At 41.3% G+C, this 17747-nt stretch overlaps 1 protein-coding gene across 2 annotated transcripts in view; it reads left to right on the top strand.

Annotated features, from left to right (window-relative positions):
- Positions 1 to 503: 503 nt before the first annotated feature.
- The window catches only part of MPP7 (MAGUK p55 scaffold protein 7), a 170508-nt gene continuing 153264 nt past the window's right edge, over positions 504 to 17747 (top strand). Inside the window, exon 1 of one of the 2 annotated variants that reach the window (XM_072925409.1) lies at positions 504 to 10301. The gene's annotated coding sequence lies outside the window, so the exon portion shown is untranslated. The remainder of the gene's footprint in view (positions 10302 to 17747) is intronic. The other variant, XM_072925407.1, reaches the window with a different exon arrangement.

The raw sequence follows: 17747 nt of genomic DNA on the forward strand, positions 1-17747 counted from the left end.
GTGTTCAGCAGCTCAGTGACATTGTTTTCTACTGCACAGAAACTTGTAAAGTCCTGATGGATCCCTATCTGCATGTGAAAGCACCTAGAATCCTTTCACAGTCTGGTCCTTGCTTTGGCCACTAGCTGTTTTATTCCTCCAGCTGACTGATGACAGTGAAAAAGCAGGATTCAAATCAGGTTTAAATCTGCAGACAGCCTGACTGCAGTATCTTGTATTGCTCAACTGATGGTCTTTTTCTGCAGGTCCAGGATTTCTTTTCATTTGAGATTTTTTCACCTCTTATATCTTATCTTGTTTTGTTATTTTTCCAACTGAACAAAAAAAGAGAACAGCTTTGCTAACTTAGAGTCATCTTTAGTGACAGCCTCAAGGATGGCATCCCTCAAATCCTTAAGCCAGAGATGCAATGCAGTAATCTACATGGATTGGAAAGAGAACAAGCTGCTCCCAAAACCATCTCCAGCTCCCTTTTCCTCTCCTGGGAAGTTACACAGCAGTGGCTGTGAGAATGGCTGCAAGAACACAACTTGCAGGTTCCAGTCAGCAAGAACAGGAGCAGATCATCAGAAGGTAAACACAGCACTGAGCCAGTTCAGAAATACTGTATTAGTGGAGCCTACACTACAGATTGGCTACAAGCACCTTTGGGGGATCACACCAGAGAACAGGAACTCGTGGGCAAAGGGCCACTGCACAAAACCAGTCATTCTGGACTTACATGCGTATTCCAACTTGCACAGATTATTCCAGACTGGCTGCATCTGTCCTCTGGCTACCAAGATGGTGAATTCATGGTTCCACATGGTTGCTCTCAAGGCCTCTTGAAGATTTGCACAGCAGCCTTCTTGTAGGTTCAGACTTTCTTCCTAGAGGCAGCCCAGCTCCAGGGGGAAGGGGGGTTTCCAAGACGTTCTTGTGCTAGCCTCGATCCCTTAGTGCCGTGTCCTCTTTGCAATGATTGATGTTCACACAATACTTAGCACTGCTGTCCTTTGTAGAGGTGTAAATTGCAAACCATTGTTCACTTGCCAGAAAGCTCTTCCTTCATATTGCATGTGACCCACAGTAGCACATACAGACACAAACTTTCTTCCCAAGGCAACTGGCAAGCAGTACTACATCCTCATCCTATTGTCACTGACCCATCCAGTTGTATCTTACACTCATGAAACACCTTTACAGGTGTTTGCAGCTAAGCAGACACATCTCTGCTGTATCTCTCCTGCAAAACTGGATGGCTCTTCTGAGGTGTTGATGAGCAGTGTGTGGTGTATCAGGTAACAGAGTGAACTGCTCAGCAGAAAGGGGCTGTGCACACTTCCACCCCAGGCAGCTCCCATACCTCCCAGCTGTAGCCCACGGATTCCCTGCCACAGGACCAGAGGCATCTCGTGTCCCAAGGTCTCATATCTTGTGGTTTCAGGTCTCATTGTGTCCTACTGCAGAATAAACTGAAGCACTGCTGGTGTAGACATGACCCTTGAGGTGGGTGCTTTCCTGTCTGGTACTCACTTTGTGGTAAAGGTAAGTGTGTGATTGCCACCAGAAGCAAGAAAGCAGCACTTGGGCAAAATGACAATGGGAACTCAAAGAGGAAGTGGTCAGTATTTGCTCATAACATCTGCAGAGCTTATTTTCTCTTTGTTGTCTATATCAGGAAAATCTTACAGTAGTTAGGAGAGGGAAATATTTATTTCTGTTTCTAAGCATGTGAATCACATTCCCCACTGGCAAAAGCTGCCCAGCACATTGAGTTCAGTTATGTGTAGAGCTTGCAACTGTACACTGCACCAGGAGCAAAGTGTGGCAGTACAGGAGCCTGGGAAAGGGCTCAGCAGGATGAACCTGGGCTAGCTAAGCCCCAGCTAGATCCTGCTTTGGGTAAGCCTTTGTTTTCTTTTTAAAAAAAAAGGTAAATTACACCAGTATTTAATTTCCTTTTTTACAAATGAGAAGTTTGGTGTTTTGAGGATGTGGCCAGCTTCTGATGAATAATGTTTTCATGATGAGTACGACCACTTGGGAACTGATAGAGATGGATAGAGAGGGGGGGATGTGTCTTCCAGTGGCAAATATTGGTGTCATGCCCTACTCCTTTCCAGGGAAGCAGGGGAATGTAGGTCTGAACAGAACAAAAACTGGCTTCAGTGACATGTCAGGACTGCCTATGTTTCCTGGCTGGTTATGAAAGCTCTTGTAGCTCGTGTGTAGCCACACCACACTGGAATAGCATTTGATGGAGCTCCTGCTTGTTCATGTCAAATGAGCTCAAGATAAATGTCAACTCATGACAACAATGAGTCTTTAATTTACTTTTTAACTTTGAAGCTAGTGGAAAAGACCTTTAAGGGATACTGGCAATTACCAAATTTCTGTTAAAGCATTTTACTTTAAAGCAGCATCTCTAAAGATGCACCAATTTAAAGGAAGAGGATTGTTTTTCTTTTTTATTCTCCTTCTGAGAATTTATAGTATAAATGTATACTATACATTTATTTATAGTATAAATGCTCCTTCTGAGCATTTATAGTATTCTTTCAACTTCCACTATTTCCTCCTTTATTTTTACTTTTTTTGTTCCTGTGGTACGAGTCTGTGACAGTAAGTATAGAACATAGCTAGGGGAATCTAAATTCACAGGGAATGCCAAATCAATTTCATATTTCACACTGAAGTCCTCCTTTAGTGCTTCCTTGCCAATGTTTTACAGCTATAAACCTGCCAGTCTCCACACCACAATAATCTCATCATACACCCTTAGGAATACTTTTGCCTAGTGACCATAAAACCTTCCTTGAATGAACCTTGATGTACATTGCTACAGATCTAGAAAGAATAAGAAACTTCCCAAATTTTTATTTGAAAAATTCCTTTTTCTGCTTGTCTGTAAAGATCAAGTACACAAAAGCATGAGACCCTAGCCTCCAGCATTTAAAGGACCCGGGGAAGTTTTAGATGCCAGGAATCTTATACCAAGGTGAAGCTACTACCTTTGCAATTACTTTCTATTCCCATAAGGTACCTTCAGCTTTGTCCTTTCAGGGGAAAAAGACTCTCTTGGTCCTTCTTCCTAGAGATTGTTCCAGAGAAAATGAACGCTTACACCTTTCTCTGACAAGTCTTCAAATCTGGTGGTTGGAAATGTGGAAAGAGCAGCTCAGCACAACTATCAGAGGGTCACAGCAGAGCAGCTTCCAGCCCTGAGCATTGGCATGCAGTAGGGGACAACAGAGAGAAGTTGTTACAGTTGAAGCCAGAACTACCCAGTCTTATTTGCAGTGGCAGAGAAGACTCTCTGGCTCACTACTTGGGTGGCAGGACAACCATAGTGGGAGAGGTCTAAGAAAAACCTGTACATGCTTCAGGCAAACCCTGGGAGAAATTGTAATGCCTCAGCCCAACAGACCAATCACAAAAAGCCTGTTTATGTGCCTGAATTTATGGGCACCTCAGCATCATTTGTATCCAAACTTCTACTACCACCCTTGTCCAGACATGCAGCCACCTTGCCAGACTGAGCAGCTCCATGCTTTCTTCCCACCTAAGATAGCAGCAAGTGTGACAACTTCCATTTCAACCCACACAGGTTTGTGTAACAGCCTAGATGCTGGGGCTCTTGCTCTGGAAATAAGACACCCCTTTAACTTGCTTCTCAACTGAAAAACACTATGTCAACAGTACCAATGACTGTAAGTCAGTAGGCTACAAAATTAGATGAGAAGGGAACAAAGTTCATCTCTTTTTGAAACTACATCCGTTTAAGTCCAAGAGTGATGTAGCTAGGAGGGGAGGAAATGTAATTGAGTCATTCTGTAGTCCATAAATTAGGAATTTAGCTGAGTGTAATCTCAAAGCAAAAGAGGTGTGGTCATCACTGAGGTAGCAGTGTAATCTCAAGGCAAAAGAGGTATGGGAACTAGTCCCATAATATATAGTCTTCAGCAACCAGAATTCACCAGCTCCTGACCTGAGTTCATTTTTCACTGTCTGCAACCCCCTTCTGTTGCTTGTGCACTCTGCTCAGAGCCCACTGAAACCATTTCAAGAACAGGTAATGAAAATTTTCAGGTTACTAAAAACAAAGGCTGAGGCAAGATGTAAAATGAGCAAATATATTTTCTAGGTCACATTGATCTTCATTTGCAACTCTCAAATCTTAAAAATAAAATGCCTGAGAACTTATCTCAAAAAAACTGTAATTAAGGAGGAAAAATCTAAATGGCTTATTATGGGGAAAATACTTAAAACCTCCTTTATAGAGCACTGGAATTTGGATGGTGTATTTCTTGCAAAAAAAGACTTACTTTCTCAGTGAGAAATCCTCTCCCAACCTGTACCTCTGTGGCAGCAACATTCTTGAGCTGCTCCATTCGTTCTTATTTGTGTGCTACTGATGAGTATGGAAAAGAGAAAAGGAGGCACGACAGACTTTCATCTTTTTTAGTCCCTGCCTAACAACATAAAACTATGAACCCTGTCAGACCTTGTTCTTCCTGAGAGCCTCAGGGTAATTCTGAAAGACTTTACAGTCAGCTCTTTGAACTTCTGCAATCATTTATGTTTTATTTTCTTCTAAAAACAGCAAGTAGGAAATGAGTTGTCCTGTTCTGATTTCATCCTGCCTGTTGTTTCAGAGGGAGGAGGCCCCCTTCTGAGGGAGGGGACTGCAAAGTGTGAGCTCCAAAACTGCCACTGCCTCTAATGGAGTGGAAGGACTGAGATCCAGGGAACCCTTGGAACATGCAGAATTATCTCTTTGAGGGTGTTTAATGCAACATTGAGTGCTCATAGTGCTCAGACAGCAGGTCTGCTTTTCATACACAGGCTTCTGAAGTACAAGGTTTACAGGTAATGAGGTAGTAACACTGCCTGCCTGTTACTTGCTGTGAAATTCTCAATTGCAGTTAGTATGTGTCTTGAAAGATTCATTCTAGCTGAGACTGGGGTGTCAGATAAGGGACTGTTGCTCCAGTGCTGTGAGTCAGAGGCTCTCTTATTCTTTATTTGTAGCAGTGGGAGCAGACAATGAAAGCTGTATCTGTGACAGTTCCCTTATAGAATTGCCAGTCTTATTGTGCTGCCTGTAAAGTCATAGGAAATAACCTTCCCAGGTTTCTTTTTCTTTCCTTTTTTTTTTTTTTTTTTTTTAATACAGATATTTTTGAACCAAGGCATTCCTGCTTCTTGTAGCTGCCAGCTCCTGAGCACAAGATTCAATGTTTTTCTTTTACTTGCTATAAAATGCTTAATCAAAGCCTTCCCTGCTCTGGTATAGCTGTTTCATTATTTATTAATCTAAAAATATGAATTACTGAACTTCAGCTTTGGCAGATAAGTGAAATTGGAATGAACTTTCAGCTCTTTGGTTTCAGAAGGTGAGTAAATCTCTGGTGGAGTTTGCACACATGGTTGGAATAGTTCCCCTCGTTTACCCTGGCACAGCTCCACCAACTGCTGCTGCCCTGCCCCGATTCACACTTTCAGCAGCAGGGAGTTAGAAACTCAGGGGCCTAAGATAGCTGTAACTTTTTCAAATTACTTGTCCAGCTTACCTTTTAAAACAGAAAATTTAAAATCATACATGAAGAGAATGGTTATTTTTCTCCTTGGCTATTAGGGGTGATTTTACTAGAGAGAGAGAGGAAGAATCTGTAAGTGGTGCACTGAAGATGACCCTGGAAGAAGAAATTAAATTACTGTACAAATATCCTTTGCCTCTTGAACCAAGTCACACACAGGATTTCTCATCTCTTTTACATAATGCCCTGGCAATAAGGAGCTCCTTTTAACCTGGTTTCTCTGGGAAATGTAGCATGTATGTTCACACCATCTACCCATCACATCTCCCCAGCCTACCTCCTGCCCTCTGCCACTTGTCCACTTCCTGGCATGTGACAGAGAAAGTCCAAAAGTGAAAATCGGCAGCTGTATCTGGGAGAGATGAATGCCAGGCGTCCCTAGCTGGGCAAAGGGAACAGCACCCACTGGAGGGGGGCTCCATCAAATGGAGATGCACCAGGATGCCTTCAGTCTGCCAGAGGGGATGCCCAGGCACCTGGAGACATCGCAGCAAGGAGCAATGGCTCTGGGGTGCAGGAAGGAACTGGGAGGGTAAGGGGATGTGGAAGAGAAATCCATAGGAAACCAGCTTCTGTGAGCTTCACTGCACACAGCAGTGGAGTCTGAACCAGATAGGCACTAAACTAAAGAAAATCCCTTACATATCCAAAGTATCTGCTGGTAAAAAAAAAAAAAAAAAAAAAAAAAAGAAGCCAGTTAAGTTAAGCTTCCATGTTAGCATCCAGCAGTACAGCTTACCCTGATTTACCAGTCTGTTTAACTACAGTCAGCAATGTAAAGCTGGCATTTTATAATTTAGAATGGTTGATTCAAGTGTTGTTTGACATACTGTCTGCTTTTAAAAACCGGGGAACACGAAAGTGTCTGCTCGCCTTCAGAAAAGGAAATAAATATTAACTTATCTCCATAATGTGTGAACAGATCTAGCCCTGTTGCAGGAAACTCATTAATCTCACATGGAAAATAAATAATCCAGGAAAGAAAAGGATGGGTGGGATTTCAACTTCCTCTATTTCCGTAAATCGTTATTTTATATGAACAAGAACATGCCAAAGGTCTTAAAGAGGAATATTACTGCAAAGAACAAATAACTTCATCGAATCTTCAATTCATTAAATCTTTTAAAGATTGAATATTTTCATTCTATAACTTCATTGAATCTTTTAAAAGATCCCAGTAGTGGTATAATTTAGGGTGGCATTGGGAAAACTCACCTGTTGAATACTGCCTGATAGTTCCTGCTATTAGACCACATTTTCCATTGCTGGTGCTATTGTCAGTCTTCAGCCACCAGGGCTCACATTTTCCATGGCAGGTGTCTGCCTAAGGCTGAATACGTGCGATGTATGTGTGCTTGTACCAAGAATTGCCTCAGACTGTATATAAAAATTTCAGCCAAAATGGTTTTGCTCTTCAACAAGTATAAGTTTCCCTCACATTAAGAAGAATGGCAACCTCATCCTTAGACAGTCTCAAAGGCCCCATATTTTGGAGGAAAAGCATTAAATTTGGCAGGAGTGCTTTAGCCACCCTGGAAATCCAACTCAGCCTGGATTAATTATGAGACTTAGCAAGATCAGTTTGGTCTAGATAGAGTTTCATAGCTTGATGTTTCAAAGATCCTGCCTTCAGTGATTCTGTGCTAGTCTGGGGCTGACTGAGGTGGATTTCCTCAGCAAGTTTCCCATTTACTACTTTGGACCCTGTTGCTGCTTTGGGGAAACCCAGAAGAAATAATCAGCTGAGGAAGGAACAGGCTGGAGAGGGAGAGGTATCTGGACAGAAAGCATGTGGCAAGGGAAGAAGGTTAGGATGAGAAGCCAAAGAGGGTGATTTGGTGCAAGACAGGAATGTAGCAAAAGAGATGCTGGATAGAAGAAAGGGATCAGAGGGTCTGTGGCCACTGTACCCAGAGTCAGTGACCAACACGTGACATAGGGTAAGATAGAGGTAGTTTTCTTTGCTGTCAGGGAGCAGCTGACAGAATCTCACAGGAGCATTGACAGAGCATTTAGAATAACACAATTTTGAGAGTCACAGAAAGCATGGCTCAAGCTCAGTTTCAGTCAGGGAAGAGTTGGACTTTCAAGGTATAGCCCTATTAAAAAAAAAATAAATTGGGAAATGGGTGACTGGCCCTTTTCTTCCACAAAAATATGACTCTGCACCTGAAAACAGCTACTTGGTCAGTGGTGCTCTTGCTCTTTCATCACAGGTGGGACCTCAACATCTTGGAAATTCAAATACTCATTGCGATGCCTTTAACATAGTTTTAATGTTGGCTTTTCCCAAAGACAGACATCTGTGACCAGAGTAACCAGTGCTTCCACAATCATCTATGTATTCATCATACCTCTCCAGCATTCTAGCTCTGCTCTTACATCATTTGCAAAATTAGAAAGAGGAAAAACACTGTGTGCATTGAGTGACCACCAGTTCTCTTTCTGAGCCCAGTGGTTTAATCTTTGATCACTAAAGCAGTTTAAAATTGAGTTATTTGTATGGCATTCACTGCCAAGAGGCACCTGTTCCTTCAGATTAAACAACATTCTTTAGTAATCTGTGATTGTTAATAGTAGTAATTTCTAACTTCAAAATATTGCTATAAATATCTTCTTTCAGGTTTTATGACAGCCAGATCGTTATGTGCTAAGGACCCCAAAAGCCATTCCTCACAATCCAGAGCTATATTTCTATAAAGACGTAAAGCTTAGAAAAGCAGGTTTAGAATATCTATGAGAAACTGAGACCTTTTAATTTAAGATAACTAGTGAGAATGCCAATTTACGGTCATAGGATGGGTGTGCCACTGATTCAGACAAATGTCTTCCTGATATGAATACAGGCTGGAAAAGCAAATGAAAGCCAAGTATGAAAGAGATGCAGCCAGCCTTAGGGGAGTGCAGGAACATCTGCAATCAAATTAAAATAGCAAATGACCACAGGAGAGCTTTTTACAGTATGTATTTGGCAGAGCAGTCAGGGGGTAGTTGAAATGCTGGTTTGGATGGCAAATACACAAAATTCAAATCTGAATTCGTAAATTTTTGTTGTGTTAGTTAGGAGGCAGGAATTAAATTTCCAGGATGCATCTGGGGGACATTGGGACAGCACAAGGTGGAAAGGAAAGGAGGGCACAAGTCATAAGTAATGATTGACCCCTGTTTCACACTGGACAAAGAAATGGCAATGGTTCAACACTCTATACACCAAGTGTCTGTACTGTGATTCCCCCATTTTCTAGCCATACAGAATTTTCACAGGGGCTTTTATAGTGGTTTGGGTGTTGACAGACATTGCTCTCTTCCCTGAACAGATTCCCTGACAACTAATAAGAGCTAAGCTCTTGTAGTTTTTCAGTGTGGAGTCACCACTTTTGATTTCTTTCTTCTCTCAGCTGCCTGTTTGCACAAAATTAAACTCACCTCTGAGTAAATTCAAATATCTAATTCAAACAAATACAACAATTATTGGGGAGACATGGACATCTAAGCCTTGACTCTTTAGAAACTAAGCAGAAATAAAAAAAAAAAACAAACAAGCAGAGTTTAAAAAAAGGGAAGAAAAGAAACCAAAGAAACTAAACATTAAAAGATCTCTTACTATTTTGTGTGTACTGAGAATCTGAATTGGGTTAACCCAAGTACATCAAAGGCTAGAAGTCATTAGGATACCTTCAGATGTCTCTACAAAATCCTCCTCCGCACAGTTATTTCAAAAGCTTCAGCACAGTGGAGGTTGTGCAGCTGTGAGTGCAGTCCTTGCACGCAGTCCTGTGCCCCGCATTTGTTTCCTTCATGCTGATGGGAGTGGAACTGCAAGAAGTAGTTTTTAAGTCTGAAGTACTGCAAACAGTGAATCATGGCTTCAATGGATCATCTGTCTGAAAGCCCTGTCTCAGCTATTTGTAGCTCTTTCTGACACCAGTGGATCATTATGAGCTTCTGCTGCAATGAAAGCTACCTCCCCAAAATACCACCCCAGTCAACCTAAACTCGCATGCTTGGATTTTGCAAAAGGAAGTCTCCTTCATGCTTGGATATACAGCATGAGCATGTATTATTCTCTGGATGTAGTCTAAACTAGGAGATATGGTTTCATTTATCAATTATTTTGGGGCAGGGAAAGATTTTTAAAGTTACTTACATAGTCAGTTGTATAGGACTACATTGGAATTAAGTTTTCTGCCTTTAATTTAGATACTAAGACATTAACTGAAATTAACTATGCTTGTTTTTGATCTCTTTCTCGAGGATCTCTGTGAACAATACATGATAGATGCACCGTGCTAAGACCCACAACAGAAGAACTGGATATTTTACTCAGGGGTGCATAACTCTTTGATTCAGGCATAAATGTTTTCTTATTTATTAAAAGTTGGCCAGGGGAAATCAAGAATTCTGGATAAGAAATTATGCATGTTTCTGATGATCTTGATATATGCCTGAGGAAGAAACTACTATTCCCCAAACAAAAATGAGTAATTAAGAGTTATGCTTTGTGACTCCAAAATTTGAGGAAAAAAAATTCATATGGTATCTAATTAATGTCTATGTAAGTACTTTCATGTCTTTTCTCAGGGGGAAGATATTTATAGCCACATACAAAAACAAGAAAAAGACCTAAGGGGACACAAACAAAACCCCACCACCCAGCATCTTAACTGCAGCATCTGCAAGCCAGCAGTCATGGAATACTTGATGAAGTGCTTAAGGCTGGTAAGGCTGATAATGAGATTTCTTTTAAGTTCACAGTGCTGCACATTAAAGAGACATTGCCAACCTGATTCTGAAAGGAAATAATATTACATATCCCAAACAGGCTGGGTTGTTTTTTTTTTTTAATAGAAGAGTCCTTTTCATTATCTTTTGCTTTGCTGGTGTCTAGAACGACAAACAGGTTTAGTAAGCAGCATACTTGGTCCACAAGTTTTCCCTCAATATTTTTGCATTTCATTTGTGTATTTAGTAACACTGCAGTTCTGATGCTGTCTGGAGAGTGCTCCAGAGAGAAGATTGGTTCTGAGTTCCCACTCAATCAGTGGGCAAAAAGCTGGAATTCTTCAAGGTAGTACCTTACATAGAATATATTAAAGGCCACCTGCACACCGTGACACAGACTGCACACAAACTGCTGACACATGTACAGCATAAACAACCTGGAACCAATAGTCTCACCTCTTTCTCTCTCTGTCTGTTCAGTGGTAGAAACTACCACATTATTTGTGCAAGATTATTGTTATTATGGTATTTCCAGAACTACACATGAATCATCAGGTTGAAGAAAAGTCAGTCACTTACTTTGTCTACTTTCCAGATATTCTTTATAAAATCAAATCATATTTTCTGGTGCAGAAGTCTTTTATAGAGGGACTATAATGTTTCTTATAAAACAGCATATGTGTAGTCCTATGCTTATCCCAACATAATTGCTTCCAGGAGTTTGTCTGCAAAAATGTCCTTGAACCCTTTCTGTTGGCCTTTCTCATACTAAATGGCAGTGCAGTGATAATGCCAGTATGCTCCATCTGCCTGCATTGACCAGTCCAAATTAATTTCCCTGTTTTCTTATTTCCTATAATTTTTTTCTCAGCACCCACTGTGAAGAGAAATATTGTGAGCTGCCAAACAGGTAGAACACATAAATGGATCTGTATTCAGAAAAAAAAAATACATTCCAACAGTATTATTATTACACAATCAACCACTAAAACTTGACAAAGCTAATTTTGTAATTCTAACTTTTAACATAGTTTTCACTTACAACTCTGCATATTTATTTTTTGGGCCTGGTGTGGGTATGACACAATTTCTGAACCAAAAGTATCTGTTGTCTGCCAGACCCTTGTTCTCATTGTTGCACAAGATGGAAAATGAATGGTGAATGATGCCACAGGCGACTGCTTGAAGAAATAGGATTGCTTTACAATGATGGTAGCAGAACTCTGTCACTGGGGGAACGGAGTCTGCTTCTGCAAGAAGATTTCAGCAGACAAGTTCTTATTGTGCTACTCCTTAGTTTCATATCCTTTGTTTTGGGTGCTGACTTCATATAAGTTATGAAGTCAGTCATTAGATTTGTAGACATGCTGAAGATAACTACAGCTGAGGATGCAGAAACTGCTTTGAACATACAAAGTGATATATAGCATTAGGTATTACCAGGAAAAAGGAAAAAGATCATAAAAATCACAAACTGAAATTAGTTTGTGATATTTTTAATCTACTTTAGTATGAAGGTTTTACAATGTAATGCTGTAAGTGCTACAGAAACTGGAAAAGAAGTGTTATCCACGTCTGTTCATCTCCAAACCCATCTGATGCTGCAGAGCTGGATGCCCACAACATGGTAAAAAGCTACTGAAGACAAAGGTGCTACTTCAACAGCACTGCTCAGTGCTCTCCTGAGCTGCAGCCACCAATGCCTGGAGCCAGCTCTCCTGGCAGGACGGGTGCCATTCATGGCGTGCCCTGGTAAGGTCTCAAATGTTCCAGCTGGAACAAAACAGCAACACCATCCCAATCACTATGTTTAAAAGTATTGTCAAGAGAATGAAAGAAATGTATCTGACTTCAGCTCACAGTAACCACTGGTACCATCTTACTAGGGTTAGTGCAGTCCATGGATGAAGCCTTCAGTCACCCTTTCTCAAAGAGTATCAATGACAACTGAGGTGTTACTCTGTGGTAAACATTTTCAGTGGGTTGTGTTCAATAAAACCACCCCCAGACCTCCAGAGAGTGATTCCTATAGTGGTCTGTGCTAACACCAGCCTTATTAAACATAATTTGGTCATCACCTACCTAAATGCCACATAGACTCTTAAATGCTGATGGAACCTGGTTGATCTAAGTGACAGTAGATTGGCTCCACCAAAACTATGTTGCTGCAGAGAGAAATGAAGACCAACACCATGCATGGGCCTGTGTGCCATCTGCGTGGCATTACAACCTTCTGCACACAGAAACCTGGAGACAGTGGGAGTTTTCATTAAACACAACCCTGAATAAGAGGATCGACCTATCTTGAACACTCATAGTTATGCCCATACACCTTGGTCAGAGGAGGGAGATCAGGAGCTATTTCCAAAATAAGTGCAAGGATCTATTCAAGAAAGCTGTGCTAAATACAAAACTCATTATCTGCTATTCATTTGATGAATACTAGAATACATTTCATCTACAGGAGATTTCACCATTTTTATCTTGCCATAATTAATATGATTGATAGTTTAAAATCATTAAAAGCCATATTGTTACTTGAGATAGCCAGAACCTCTGCTACTGTTGTCTGGAGTCAGAATGCAGTCAACAACCTGACCACAAAGTGGTGGCAAGTGGAGAGCAAGTAAAAATGGCATTAGAAAATCTATTTGGTCCACCCTGGAAAGATGCACAGACAGCATGTGACATTCTTCACTTGCCCTGCCTGCAGGGTCGCTTCCAGGAATGCCCACAGTCAGCAAACCTACCCACCATGGGTTCCCACATCCCTGCTAGAGCTGGTTGAGTGGGCATGGCGTGGTCCCCTCTGGCAGTGGCCAGTTCAGCATGCAAGTAGTGCAAGGGTGGGTCCCGTGTCCAAACAAGGCAGCTGCTCATGTCCTGGGCTTCTTCTTGTCTTCTCAGAGTGTACACTTACAGGTCTTTGAAAAATAGATGACAATTTGGCTACTTTTTGTTTTGATGCAATTGTTGCCTTATTTGTTTCATTCCCCAACACTCATTAAAAACAAGCCCTTGTATTCAAGCTCCAAGCCAAGCCTTTATTCTATCTCCTTGCCCAGTTTTTCTGAATTCTCTCCTGACTCTTTTGTCCTGTCTCTCTCTCATCTGGGGCTGCTCACTATGTCCACTTGCCAAAGCCACCCACATCCAGTAGTTTCTAGGCCCAGTGTCTTTCCTGGGACTGCACTCTCAGAACATCTCCCCTCTTCATAGCAACTTCTCTATCAATGTCCTTTTCTTGTGCCTCAGTTTCTTGAGCAGTTTTTTTTTTCCCTATCTTGCATATATCTCTTTAGCCTACAACCCCAATATTCTTATGGATTTTCAGTCTCTACCAATTGTCATTTTCTCTAATGGCTTCACAAGGGACAGTATCCCTGTCCTGCCAATCCTGAGTTTTTGCCCCCTCTGCAAGTCCCAGGTTTCACCCCACATGCTCCTACTTCCAGTTCAACCTGCTGGTTTTCCACAGGAAGGCCTCAGATCTCTCTCTTGCACTGCTTACCTCTGAATCAAGTGGTTTCTTACTTCACATTGCCTGGATGCCAACAGAGAGGTCACTGAAAGTGCAGCAAAGTGGCCCTGCTCTCCATTCATTGCTCGGGTCCAGCCCAGCATGTGCCAGCTGGAAACAACCATTATTGGGAGATTCTGTCTCCATCATATAATCCTGGGCTGCACCATGTGTAGTGGCTTTGTACTGAGAGTGCATGCCCAGGCCAAGAGCTGAGAGGGGCTGGAGAGCCTTATTTGAACTGTGGGAATGATGCACAAACAGGACTGTAACTGTAAAAGTCAAAAGCTTGCTCTGGGACAATCTTAACCCTTAAGCAGCAGCAAGTCTCTCCATAAATGGGGATTTGAAATATCCTAAAATTTAGGCACATGAGAGTAGATTTTCTTTGGGGCATGAAAAAGCATCTGACAAAGGCCTCCTTTCCGCAATTTCAAACCAAACTTTCTCCATAAAAAGTTTGGGGTTTTTTTTTTTCGCATTGAAAAACAATATCCTTCCTTAATTTAATTTCAGAAATTACTAAACCCTTTGGTTGATGTTATCCCCAGGCAAGAAAAATACCCATATGATGCAGACAACCAGTATCGACTTTTCCAGTGTGAATCGGTAGCCTGGCACAAACAGCTGAAAGCAGGGTCCTACACTGGAAATGTCAAATCCTGTGTAACAGGCTGTATGGGCTCTTTAAAAACTCAGCAGTGCAGCTCACTCTACCTTGTGCATGTGTTGGGAATCAGCTGAAGGGCTGATTCCCATCAAGCAGATTTAAATAGGTTTCCAGCTTAGGGAGAGAAATGGATGTTTGTCTCTTAGGAGGGCTGTTCCTCCCTCCCATTCCTCCCTTATATGTGCACATACATACACTGAAAAAAAACAAGAGTGGAATGGGGATAAAGGTATTCTCCAGGCAGGAAAGACCAATCCCCTGTAGAGACAGAGCAGCATTTCTGGCAGATCTGGACAGTACTAGAGTTTAAGTGAGTTGAAAATAAAAGACTTATAATCAGATTTTGCACTAGATTGGCTGGCTTGTGCTGGCAGGCAACAAGCAAAGACAGCCTGCTTACAATTCACTCTAGATGAGATAAGCAAAAATAGAAACCAAAGAGCCACAATCTGTTATCCAGCCTAGGGAGGTAAAAATATTGACTTGAAAGACCACCACTCTCACACAAAGTGACAGCTACAAGTTGCAGCCACTTGCCTTTCCTTCATATTCAGAAAGCACTAATCTTCCAGTTGCAGAGAGAGTAGAGCTCACAATTCAGCCTCCTCCAGAGCAGGCAGAGAAGAGTGTGAGCACAGAGGAGTGTGCCATTCACCAGCTCTGGTCAGACTCATGGTCCCTATTTCTGCTGATCCTGAGTGGCTTATGGTCCTGTTAGTCTAAATCGCCTTTCACAGGCAGGAGCTTGTGCCCAAGCATAGAGGAGGAGTTCTAGGAAGGCTGAGAAGCAACGACTGCTTCACAATCTTCCCAGGATGTCCGCTTCTCCTTAGGAAGAGGTAGATCTGAGACCAATCTCACTACTGCCTGAGACAATGAGATCTTAAGTATCTGGCACTTATCAGGAAGCTTCCAATCTTTTGCTGTTGAGGCATTTTGGTGAAGACTAAGAACAGTATAGCTGGGTGCAATCCTGATATTAAGTGTAGGTTTTACCATACCTTGTTAGGTGCAAGAGAAAGGTGTAGATCTTGCTGGGTCCTGCAGGAAAATTTATATTAAATTCAGGTGTCTTTCCTGGCATCTGGAGAAATATGTGGCTCTCAGTTTTTGTCACATAAGTCTAGTAAAGAGTAGCTTAACTGTCTGATAGAGAACAAGTATGCTTAATAATGACTGGTAATAGCTGGATAGATAATGAGCATCTTTCGTCTTACATTACTTATCAGTAATAGGTTCTCATTTTTCAGTCTAGAAAAGTCTCTCTAAATGCACAAGTGCTGGTGATGCATCTCAGACACTGTGGCTTATCTTCTGATATTCCCCAATTTGCAGACACATACATAGCAACATCTGTGAACTGGGAGGACAAGGTTAGCTCCACAGCAACCCCTCTGGAGTAGACTATTTGTCAGAAGCACTCAGCATCAGTTACCCCATGAGAGAATTTTAAACTCAAAACATACCATAAGTGTATGCTAATTTATGAAAAATTGCATCTGGCTCCCTCATCTTTATTAGTTAATGTGCTTTTGTGGGACTGCAGTTGCATATTTACTGTTAGTCTTGGTGTCATGTCTGTACCTGAGCAGTGGCCTCTTTTCTAATGCATTTCTTAACAGTTTAGCTCAATACTTCAATCAGCTGTACATGCTGATAATTTAGGATATACTAAAGGGAGATCTGTTTTCTGTTCAGTTCCGTGCACTGCCCAAAGGGAATGGAGCAGCAAACTCTGCTCCCTGCTTTAGTGCTGGGGAGGATTAGACAGGTCTTTGTGAAGAAAATGTAGGCAAATGAGCTTAGGCAATTAGATAGCAAATTAAAATGAAATGGTAACTGTTTATCTGACTGTATTCTATTTTTCTTCATACTTCCGCCTGCCATTCAAAAACACAGTGGACTCCACTTCCCATCTTCTGACTTTGATCTCTGAGCAGCAGACTTTTCTGTGAAGGGAAGACTAAAATGCAGATGCAGGATCACACTAATGGAACAGCACATTTTTGGCTTGCAGCCACATCCAAATTCATTAATAATAGTAGTTTTCTGTAACTGCCAGGAAAGATAAAGAAAGCAGTGACATTTTAACTATCTTGTGATGCAAGCAGTTCACCCTCCCAGGAGTTCAGCAAAGTAAAGTGGAAGCTTAATTAGGGATGATACATTCTAAACTCTGCATTCATTATGTCTCTAATTATTTCACAACTTCTCCACAAATCCTGAAGTTGTTTTGCAAAAAACTTCAGCATCAGCAATAAACTCATACATATACCCTGTTTTTGAGGTATTGCAAACAACTGTATATTGTATCCTCTCCAAATACCATTTAAAAATATAGTATTAGCATTAAGGAAGTATGAAGGACATGCCTGCTTTTGGTACAGTGCAGTTTGGTGGTGGCAGGTGGCTTAGATAAGCAAATCCAAACCATTAAAGAATATTAAATAAGATACCAGTAGGTGTGCCAGGGATCAGGAGGTGGCAGCAAAACTCTGAGGAGAAGTTTGGTTTCTGCATGTCAATAATGGAAGTATTTTAACTGCAAACCAGGACTGATAAATCATGTAAAATTCTAGTAAGAAAAATAAGGGATGGCCACTGATCATGCAATGAGGAATTGTATGAAAAGCCATTGAATTTTGTGTATTGAAAAACAGCTACCATTAAACCTGAAATAGCTTTAATAATGAATGTAAAAAAATGTAACTTTTCAGAACAGGAAGACTCCAAGTTGTCTGACAGAACTTCTCAAGCTGGATGGAGTACCATCAATGGGTGTTTTGCAAAGCTCAACAAATTGGACAGGACTCCCATGATTGGTCAAGTTTATGTGTATATATATATATGTATATAAACTGAATGGCAGAAAGGATGCCAATGTTTGCAGTAAGGAAAACTTTAACACTGAGCAAGAAGAACAAGGCATATTTGAAGTAGGGACAAAATTGACCTTTGTTATTTATCAAAATTGTGTGAATATTCAAAACAGCTTATGCACAACAAAAACATCCATGCTCACCAAGCATGCAGAATAAAAAGGTCAGATCTGCATATGTGTGTACTCCTATCATAGCTGCATCCTGAGGAGCAATTATCATATACTAGAAATTCTAAAGGTGGTGCCACAGAAAAACACTGGCTTCTGGCTGAGTACACTGAAGGTTAGTACTACAACAAAGGCGTGAGATCACAGAAGAGCAAACTAAGCTCACTCAGAGCTCAGGTGGGAGGGATTCCATGGAGGATAAAG

Source organism: Taeniopygia guttata, chromosome 2, assembly GCF_048771995.1.
Source record: "Taeniopygia guttata chromosome 2, bTaeGut7.mat, whole genome shotgun sequence".
Taxonomy (NCBI): Eukaryota; Metazoa; Chordata; class Aves; order Passeriformes; family Estrildidae; genus Taeniopygia; species Taeniopygia guttata.